General features: G+C 37.9%; 1 protein-coding gene across 4 annotated transcripts in view; it reads right to left on the reverse strand.

The window, feature by feature from the left end:
- The window catches only part of SLC25A26 (solute carrier family 25 (S-adenosylmethionine carrier), member 26), a 166,312-nt gene that overhangs the window by 150,617 nt on the left and 5,174 nt on the right, over positions 1–10,521 (reverse strand). The gene's annotated exons all lie outside the window — the stretch shown is intronic.

The following is a 10,521-nucleotide window of genomic DNA, read 5'->3' on the forward strand; positions in this document are numbered from 1 at the left end:
CAGGTTAGAATCACTTTCTTTTTAAATCAAATTTTAATAAAAAATTTTTTAAACAAAATTTAAATTGTTAATACAGTACTCACATGGTTCAAAAAGCTAAAAAAAAAAAAAGCCAGATGTAATGGCTCATGCATCCTAGCAGTATGGGAGACAGAACTGGGAGGATTACTTGAGGCAAGAGTTTGAGACCAGCCTGTGCCAGTGAGACATCATCACTACAAAAAATAAAAAATTAAGCTGGGGATGGTGGCACCTGCCTGTAGTACCAGCTACTTGGGAGGCTGAAGAATAAGGATCACTTCAGCCTAGAAGTTCAAGGGTTCAGTAAGCTATAATCCTGCCAGTGCACTCCAGCATAGGCGACAGCAAGACCCTGTGTCTTAAAAACAAATAAATAGCCAACAAGAACAACAAATAAACTTCAAAAAAAGGTCAATAGCTCCAAGTCTCCTTCCAACCTTGTTCCTAATAACTCAGGTAAACCACTTTTATTGGTTTCTTGCTGTATCCTTCCAAAGTTACTTTAAACATACACAAGCATGTAAGAACACATAGTTTCATTTTCTTTAAAAAGAAAAGATATACAATATGCACTATTATGTACTTTTTTTTTTTTAACAATTTATCTTTATCTTTTCACATCAGACCAAATGTTATACTGTTGTCTTAACCAATAAGCAGTGAATCCGAATTGACTCCTTTCAGACTGGAATTTTGAAACAGCTTATGATCTCTGTGAATCTGGATCTGTATTTTAATAATCACACATCTAAGAACTCATATAGTATTCTCTTCGGCTTTAAATGTATTTGAAAAATTCCTTGATAATTTAATCAAGTGAACAAATTGATTTTTTTTAAAGAGCTAAATTTCTAAAGGAAATTAAAATCTGGCCCAAACTAGTCATCTCCCAAGAGATATCATGTTGCTTTGGGGAAGCTGTACTTTAAAAACTGATTAATTCCTGCTAAATGGATTTTGGGGAAAAAAAACTGATTAAGAACTAACTCTGTACCTTATGATTATAGTGACACATGTGTAGAATATGTTTAAACTCGTTACACCTTAGTCAAAGAAAACAAATTGAAAAAATATGAAGACAAAGAGCATCAAAGAAAGGCTAATACATATGAATCCTTACATGTGTGATTATTAAAATACAGATCTAGATTCACAAGGATCATTAGTTGTTTCAAAATGTAGGTCTCAAAAAAGTCAATACACATGCACTACTTATTAGTGAAAAAGACAAAAACATAACATTTGTTCTGATATGAAAAGATCACCCAGATCTAAAGGCATCATTTAAAGATGTGAGTTAAAATCAGTTTACAGTAGGCAGACAAATGCACTATAAAGAGGAAACTTTCCTATATAATTTTTAAACTAAATTGCTAATTTTTGCTATATTTTGAAATCAGAACCATGTGAATACATCACCTATTCAAAAAGTAAAAATATACATTTTTGAACTATACATTTCATGACAAAGGAAAAAAAGAATCGGTATTATTCAAACATACAACCGAAGTTCAAACCAATTGTTTCCATCCTTTAAGTTTACAAAATGTGCAGATGCCACAAAGCTTAGTACCTAGCAAATACTATCTGCTTTACTTACCGCTCACCATAAAACCATCCCAGGAGTTAACTGGAAAAATGAAATACTTTAATGATAAATCCAATACCTATTTTCAAATTAACTAGCACAGGTTAATTATTAAAAATTAATTTACACTAGACAAGTACATTACTACAAATAGTAATACTATACTTCATGATCAGCCCAAAGACATGAAAGAAGCCCAAAGACCCTGAATTTCTACTCTACAAATTACCTAAGAAGACGTCACCCAAAAGGGCACAGAGATGTGCCAGTAGAGAAACCAAGTAGTACCAAAAGAATATCCAATAATGTGGGATTTCTTTCCGGACATAAAGGTGGCCTTCCCTAAGTCATGGGAAAAAGTTCACAAGTAATGCAGGAAAGCAAAAAGGCCAATCGTCAAAATTCTTCTTACTTCTTGTTTCACAATTTTTATAAAATTCAGTAAGTAGAGCCAGGCATGGTGGTACGTACCTGTAATCACAGCTAACTGGGAGGCTGAGGCAGGAGGATCGCTTGAGCCCAGGAGTTTGAGATTTACAGTGAGCTATGATTGTGCCCATGAATAGCCACTAGGCTTGCCTGGGCAATACAGGGAGACCTCGTCTCTAATAATAATTTGGTAAGTAAACATTTTGTCTGCCTCTTCGTTTTCTCAAAATACAGAGAGAATAGAATCCTGGTGAAAATGTCTCACGTGACTAGATTATTTAAAAACATGCTGCACTTCACTCTCATTTTCTCTTTAATCTTAGGAGAGGATTCAGAGAAACACTATCTACTGCTAATTGTAATCAATAATTACTCTTTTAATCCAGTTGGCTACTTTACATGTATTGATTCTCTAACCTTTCTTTCATCACAATTCTTAACTTCTGAGGAAAAAAATGACCAGATTCAATCTACTTGTCTGGTAAAACATGACTCAAGGATTACTAATCGCTTCTATCGATTTCAAACTTCTATTTAACTCAAATGAAACTGAAAAAAAAAAAAAAAAGCTAACAGAGAACCTGAAGAATACCTATATATTTAGCCACACAACCACATATTTCAGATTGAAACAAAAACCTTAATGCCTATATCAATATTGTTTTGTATGTAAATAAGTAAAAAATATATAAGCCAGTAACAACCTAATTATAAAGAACTCTATCAAACTCTTATTCTTTAGCCTGAAAATTTTATTTTGTTATAATCATTTATCAGAAAGTTATCGGGCAAGTGATTTGTTTCATAATTTATGATAGCTTATACTGAAAAATTCTAACTAGAAAAAATCCAAAGAAATAGGACATAACCCAGATAACCAGCAAATCTTGCTAGAGCATCACAATGTATTGAGACCTCAATATCTTATAGATAAAATACATGTCTCTACCTTAAGTTAATAAATGTATGAAGTGTTGGCAGGCTGTAGTGAGGAAGTGCCTAATTAGTGCTCTGCAATTACTCTGAGAAGTGATAGGTCAGAATTACATGCCATAAAACTTTTTTTCTCAAAAGAAGGAGGGCACACCATAAAAACAGCATCACCGCTGTCCCTCTAGGACAAAACCGAATCATCTGCGTAATTTAACTAAGCAAAATCAACACAGGTCACGGGCCTAAATGACAGCTAAGAAGAACCAGCCATAATATTAACATGGCTTCTCAAGGGAAACATTCCCCTAACAGTCTCGGTTTCCTCCACAATGAAGTGGCCACCCATGACCTGAATCACCATCTTCCTCACTACAGAACTGCCACTTCTGCTTTCTGACATACTTGTCGCCTTCCCCACTTCCCATTCATTCTCCCTGCAGTGCTCGCTGCCTCTCTGTACTAATCACTTTCATAAAATCCAAATTTCATCTTGCCACTCTCCAGCCTATAAATCTTCCAAACTTTCCAACAGCCCCGAGGATGAAGAAAACCCTAGCACAGCCTTTGAGGCTCTGGAAATTCTGGAGCCCCTCCAGCTCCCAAAACTTGCACTATGTGCCCTTTGCTCAGTCCTTTCTTTCCACCTGGATCTTTTCCTCTAAATCATCTGATCTTCCTCATTTCAAGGACTTTGAACAGATGCCCCCTAATCTCCAGTTCAGGTTTAGATCCTCTTGCCAAGCACTGAACACAATTTTAATTACATAGTTTTGCCTCTGACCATTTGTTCAGTACCAGTCCAATTAAACCATAAGATCTTTATCTGTTTTGTTTACTAATATGTTCCCAGCACCAGCACATATTAATGGGAGGCACTCAATGGCTCTAATAAAGCGTTACTATCTATATTTTAGAAGGCACTAAAAAGGTACACTGAACTTTTTCAAAAAATAGCAAAAGACAGGACCAGGCAATTCCCAAAAGAAAAATATAAATGACTAACAAAAATATGAAAATATGATTCTCCATCATTAATTATCAAATAAAAACAAAATGTTTTCCCAATTAGAAAAAATTTAAAATATGAAGAATGGGTATGGGCACTGTTAATGAAAACATTACCATAATCTACTGGAGGACAATTTGGCAAAATGAATATTTTAAATTATCAAACCCTTTGACCCAGTTATTTTATTTCTAAGCATTTCTTCCACAGAAATAAATGCACAAATATACAAGAATGTCTACTACAGCATTTCTGTAATAATAAAAAAATTGAAAACAGCCTCAAAGTCCATCCACGGGGGTCTTGTTAAGTAAATTAAGTTATACACAAATAATGAATTGCTACATAGCCTTTAAAACAACAAGGTAGGCTGGGTGCAGTGGCTCATGTCTGCAGTCCTAGCTGCTGGGAGGCTGAGACGGGATGCTCACTGGGGCCCAGGAGTGTGAGGTTGCAATAAGCTATGATCACGCCACTGCCCAGCACTCCAGCTTGCGCAACAGAGCAAGATCCTGTCTCTAATTCCAAAAAAAACATAGGTCAATCCATACTTATTGGTACAGAAACATACACTATATTCTTAAATTAATCAAATTAACTATAAAACAAAATATGCTATATAATCCCATCTTGAAAAAAGTGTTAACTATTTGTAAACGCATAATTAGAAATCTGGAAGCATAAACAGTAAATTGCTATAAGTTATTCCCTCTGTGGAAAGAGATTCAGGATGAGAAATATTATTACTATCTTGTTAATCTTTTATTTGCTCAAGTTTTGTAATGAATATTACAAATATATAAAAGCCAAGCCATTCAAAATTAATGCTTCCCCTGGAAAAAAAAAAATCTCTAATTTACTGGTTGTACTTGATATATAAAAGCCACTCAGCAAATGGTAACTAAGAACCTCAATCCACTGACCCTAAGCTGCCTCCTCTGCAGCTTCACCCTCTATAGACCTTGGAGTTTTCAACCAATCTGACTACTCGAACATCTCAAACATGTCCTGAAACAACTTCTTTGAGATGGAGTCTCACTCTGTCACCCAGTCTGGAGTGCAGTGGCATGATCTCGGCTCAGTGCAACCTCTGCCTCCCAGGTTCAAGCGATTCTCCTGACTCGGCCTCTGGAGTAGCTGAGACTACAGGCACACACTACCATGATTGGCTAATTTTTATATTTTTAGTAGAAGCAGAGTTTCACCCTGTTGGCCAGGCTGGTCTTGAACTCCTGACCTCAGATGATCCACCTGCCTTGGCCTCCCAAAGTGCTGGGATTATAGGCATGAGCCACTGTACCCAGCTGTTTCCTTAAAAATTCTCATTCCTGTGCTTTTGCTTAGGTTTTTCTCTCAGTCTAAAATTCCTTTTTTTTGAGACAGAGTTTCACGCTTGTTGCCCAGGCTGGAATGCAATGGCACGATCTTGGCTCACCGCAACCTCCACCTCCCAGGTTCAAGCGATTCTCCTGCCTCAGCCTCCTGAGTAGCTGGGATTACAGGCATGAGCCACCACACCTGGCTGATGTTTTGTATTTTTAGTAGAGATGCGGTTTCTCCATGTTGGTCAGGCCAGTCTCAAACTCCCAACCTCAGGTGATCCGCCCGCCTTGGCCTCCCAAAGTGCTGGGATTACAGGCATAAGCCACCACGCCTGGCCTAGAATTCCTTTCTAATCCTTGTCTCCTGCCTGTTGCAGCCAGCAGACCACCATCGCCTCCACCTCAATACATACACACATGCACACACATGCCCCTGACAAAATCCTCTTGGTTCTTAAGCTGCAACCCAAAGCCACATTCCTCATAAAGCCTTTCCCAATTTTCCAGTCAGAATTAAATGCTATGTCCTTGACTCTAGCATATAACGTTGCTTATATTTCGCTTTTGGTACTAACCATGATGTCTGACATGAAGATCCTTCAGAGTAGAAACCAAATCAGTTAGTCACCTCTGTCTTCCTAAATATCTAACCCTGTGTCTCTTATGTAGCAGGGTTACTAAAATAGAAACGTGGGATGATGAGATAAACTTTATAAAAAGATGAAATGTTCAGAAGAAATCTTGCAGTCAAGCACTGCTCCGTGGTCCCTGTTCTGGTCTGCCACAGTACCTGTGACAACCAAAAGCCAGGGTTAGCTACCTGCTGCTATTCTTCCCAGCATTCCCCAGCCACCCTGACCACTTTGTAGAATATTCAGGGGGACTTCTCCAGAAACCTTTGCTTACTATTACCTCCTAATGGAAAGAACTGTGTATGTTCAGTTTTGTTTGTTTTGTTTTAGTGAGAATATTCTCAAGAATACAATAATAATGGTTCCAGAATCTGACTTGATTATTCTTCCAATTCTCCAGGAATTATTTCAAATTAAGTACTGCCTAAGAACACGGCTTTGGCATCAACCAGATCTAGCTTCAATTTCAACTTGGTCTTCGTATTAGTCTGTTCTCACACAGCTATGAAGAAATACCCTAGACTGGGTCATGTATAAAGAAAAGAGGTTTAGTTGACTCACAGCTCCACATTGCTGGGGAGACCTCAGAAAACTTACAATCATGCCAGAAGGCAAAGGAGAAGCAGGCACCTTCTTCACAGGGCAGCAGGACACAGTGACTGAAAGAGGGGAAATGCCACTTATAAAACCCTCAGATCTCATGAGACTCACTCAACATCATAGGGGAAATCGTCCCATGATCCAATTACCTCCACCTTTGGTCTCGTCCTTGACACATGGGGATTATGGGGATTACAATTCAAGATGAAATTTTGGGTGGGGACACAGCCAAACCATGTCAGTCTTCTTAGCAGAACTATTTAACTTCTCCAAGCCTGTGTTTCTTGACACATGAAACAGGGAAAAGAGTACCTACACTTCACAGAGTTTTTGAGAATTAAATAAATGAGAACTAAACACAATTAGATGAACCTGTTATATGGTTAGCAAAATGCCTGGCCCTTAATCAAGTATCAATAAACAGGAACTATTATTTTTAGAATTATGTTACTATAAACATCCTTCAAAGCTTGCTGTTACCAATACTGACATGCAAATACTAAAAACCATGCAAAAGCCTAAAGAGTACTTTACCAAAGACTGAAGATGACATTCCTATATTCAACTCAATTGACAAATTCATATATTAAAATCTGTAAATCCAAACTTTTCACTAGCAATAATGAATTAAAAGCTCTTTTCAAATTCTGCTCTCTGGACAAGAATCCCCAGTGAACTGACTCAACAGAAACCAAATCATGCAATGCATGACAGGAACATTCAGCATCAACTTCAAAATCTTAAGAGAAATACTGGTGTTCAAATTGCTTTATGATTCTTGTATTCAAACTTATATGTTAATTTTTTAAGTAGACTATAAAATTGTACCTATAGGACCTCAGCTATGAAAAAGTTGTATACACACTTTTAAAGTGCTCAGTAAACAGTTAAGTTTTACCACCAAGTGGAATTACATAATTAAGTTTTGTATAGCATCTGCCTCCTACTAGACTCTAAATCCATGAAGGTGGGGGACCATATTTTTGAGGAATTCAACTCCAAATAACAGAGCAAAGGCCAACAAATGTATCTGGTTAGGCGTGTGAGAGCTGACTTGTGGGGGGTGAGATAATTGTGGGTGAAACTTTTATCTTTCCTTTATTTGGAATGTAATTAATGTTACTCAAATTTTGTCTGCATTACAAAAGATTTAATATTTAAAGCAACTTTCAACATGTAGTAGTAGGGTTTGGAAGTGGTAACAAAAGCACATTAACAAGTCACTTACAGCTAAGTTATCAAATACTAAAACTTTCCAAGTACGCCTTTCTTAAACAGGAAGAAAAATGAGAAAAAAAAGGTAGCCCCATCACTGGGTACCAGAGATGCACAAAAAAATGCCTCCATCACAGCGGTGGTTCTCAACTGTGGTCCTTGCATGACTGGTGGTCTCCAAGCAGTGCTTTGCATGCTCCATGGGCTGAGCAAAATTTGGAATATACTTGTGTTTAGAAAATTTCCTGCTCATCACAAAAGCAAGCAAAAAGGGAAGACTTGCTCACTCTGACATAAATGCCAAAAAGAAACAAGTCACACAAGTCCTCAGAAAGAGAAGCATAATTCTCAATTTCTTATAAATTTGGAGATAATCTTTACTTCAAAGATGCCCTTTACTCCAAATTGAAAACTAGGAGGCCACTATCCAGAAAAGATATGAGGCAAAACAAGAACAACAAAAAAACAGAAAACTTCTTTTAATAGTATACCCAATACTTCATTCATATTACCTTTCTTCACTCCACCCAAGAACCCCTCCCATCATAACCCATATTGTTCTCCTCAAGTCTCCTACTGCCTGCCAGTGGTTCTCAGCAGAAGTGTAGGTCCAGTGAGAAGACACCCAAGTATTATGAAAAAGCTCCCCAGACGACAGCCAAAAATCACCTCACTAAAAACAGGAAAAAAAAAAAAAAAAAAAAACTACAAGCGGTCCTCACTTTGCATGGTACTTACATAAATTAATTTCAGTTACCACGATTTACTTAAATAACATGAATCTCCCAACAACCCAGGGCAAATTTCAGTTACCACAGCATATTAACTATGAGTAACTGGATAAAGTGTAAACGTTACCACTTGTTCAGTCTACAAATCACAATGCAATTAACAGAAGTCACTGCATATTACTCAGTTCATGCACAGACAGCAAAGTAAATAGTTGTGTTACCTCATCTCCCAGTAATAAATGCACAGGATATTTTATAAAGATAGACAGAAAATTGATAAACAAAGATGAAAATGCAAAAACAAAATGCAAAGTGGTAACACAAAGTTAAATGAAAATCAAACATAAATGGTGTTACAGAAGACACTGCTGGCCATGGAAATACTCACACTGCTGTCATTAATCTAGATAAGTAACTAGAAAAAATAAGTGAGAGCAAACTTAACATAAATGAGGAAAGTAGGTGCAATGAAAAGGATGAAAATGTCCCAGAGTAAGTTATGCCAGCAAGTCTTCACAATAAAGAAACTCACAACATGGAAAGCACAAAAAAATAAAATGTTAGAAGTTGATCCAAACTGAGAAAGCAGTATGACAACTTTCCAAGGCATAAAAAGATGCTTCATCTGTAATACATAATGAGAACACAAGCAAATGTTCAAACTACTGTTGATAAGGTTTTGTTTAAAAAATTAAGTTATTAATGTTTCTAATGTTTTTAATTACAGTGTACTAAATAAACATCAGCTTTGCAACTTTTCCCCTATATATTTACAACCAAAGCGTTTTTAATGTTTTGACAAAAATTCTTAGGGTCAGCCAGGTGTGGTGGCTCATACCTGTGAAACCTCTCTCTACAAAAAAAAAAGTTCTAAAAATTATAAGAACAACATGGGCTGAGCTCAGTGGCTCATGCCTGTAATCCTAGCACTTTTAAGCCGAGCCAGGAGGATTGCTTGAGGCCATCAGTTCAAGACCAGCTCTGGTAACACGGCAAGATCCTGTCTCTACAAAAAAGAGAAACTTTTTAATTAAAAAAATTAGCCAGGCGTGGTTGGTGCATGTCTCTAGTCCCAGCTACTCAGGAGGCTGAGGTGGGAGGATCACTTTAGCTGAGACAGCGCCACTGCACTCCAGCCTGGGCAACAGAGCAAGACCTTGTCTCAAAAAAATAAAAAGAACACATATGAAATGGTTTGGCTCCGGGTCCCCACCCAAATCTCATCTTGAATCGTATAATTCCCACATGTTGTGGGAGGGACCTGGCGGGAGGTAACTGAATCATGGTGGCAGGTCTTTCCCATTCTGTTCTGGTGATAGTGAATAAGTTTCACAAGAACTGATGATCTCATAAAGGGGAGTTCCCCTGCACACGCTCTCATCCAAAGCCATGTAAGACATGACTTTGCTCTTCCCTTGCCTTCTACCATGATGGTGAGGCCCCTGCACCCGCCATGTGGAACTGGAAGTCCATTAAACCTCTTCCCTTTATAAATTACCCAGTCTTGGGTATGTCTTTACTAGCAGTGTGAGAACAGACTAATACAGTAAACTGGTACCCAGACTAGGATGCTACTATAAAGATACCTGAAAATGTGGGAGCGACTTTGGAATGAGTAACAGGCAGGGTCTGGGACAGTTTGGAGGGCTCAGAAGACAGGAAGATGTGGGAAAGTTTGGAACTTCCTAGAAAATTGAATGGCTTTGACCAAAATGCTGATAGTGATATGGACAATAAAATCCAGGCTAAGGTGGGCTCAGATGGAGATGAGGAACTTGTTGGTAACTGCAGTAAAGGTCACTCTTGCTATGCAAAGAGACTGGGAGCATTTTGCCCCGCCCTAGAGATCTGTGAAACTTTGAACTTGAGAGAGATGATTTAGGGTATCTGACAGAAGAAATTCCTAAGTGGCAAAGCATCCTAGAGGTGACAGAGCATAAAAGTTTGGAAAATTTGCAGCCTGATGAAGCGGTAAACAAGAAAAACCCAGCCGGGCGCGGTGGTTCAAGCCTGTAATCCCAGCACTTTGGGAGGCCGAGACGGG

The sequence above is a fragment of the Colobus angolensis genome, unplaced genomic scaffold (assembly GCF_000951035.1).
Source record: "Colobus angolensis palliatus isolate OR3802 unplaced genomic scaffold, Cang.pa_1.0 Scaffold26, whole genome shotgun sequence".
NCBI lineage: Eukaryota > Metazoa > Chordata > Mammalia > Primates > Cercopithecidae > Colobus > Colobus angolensis.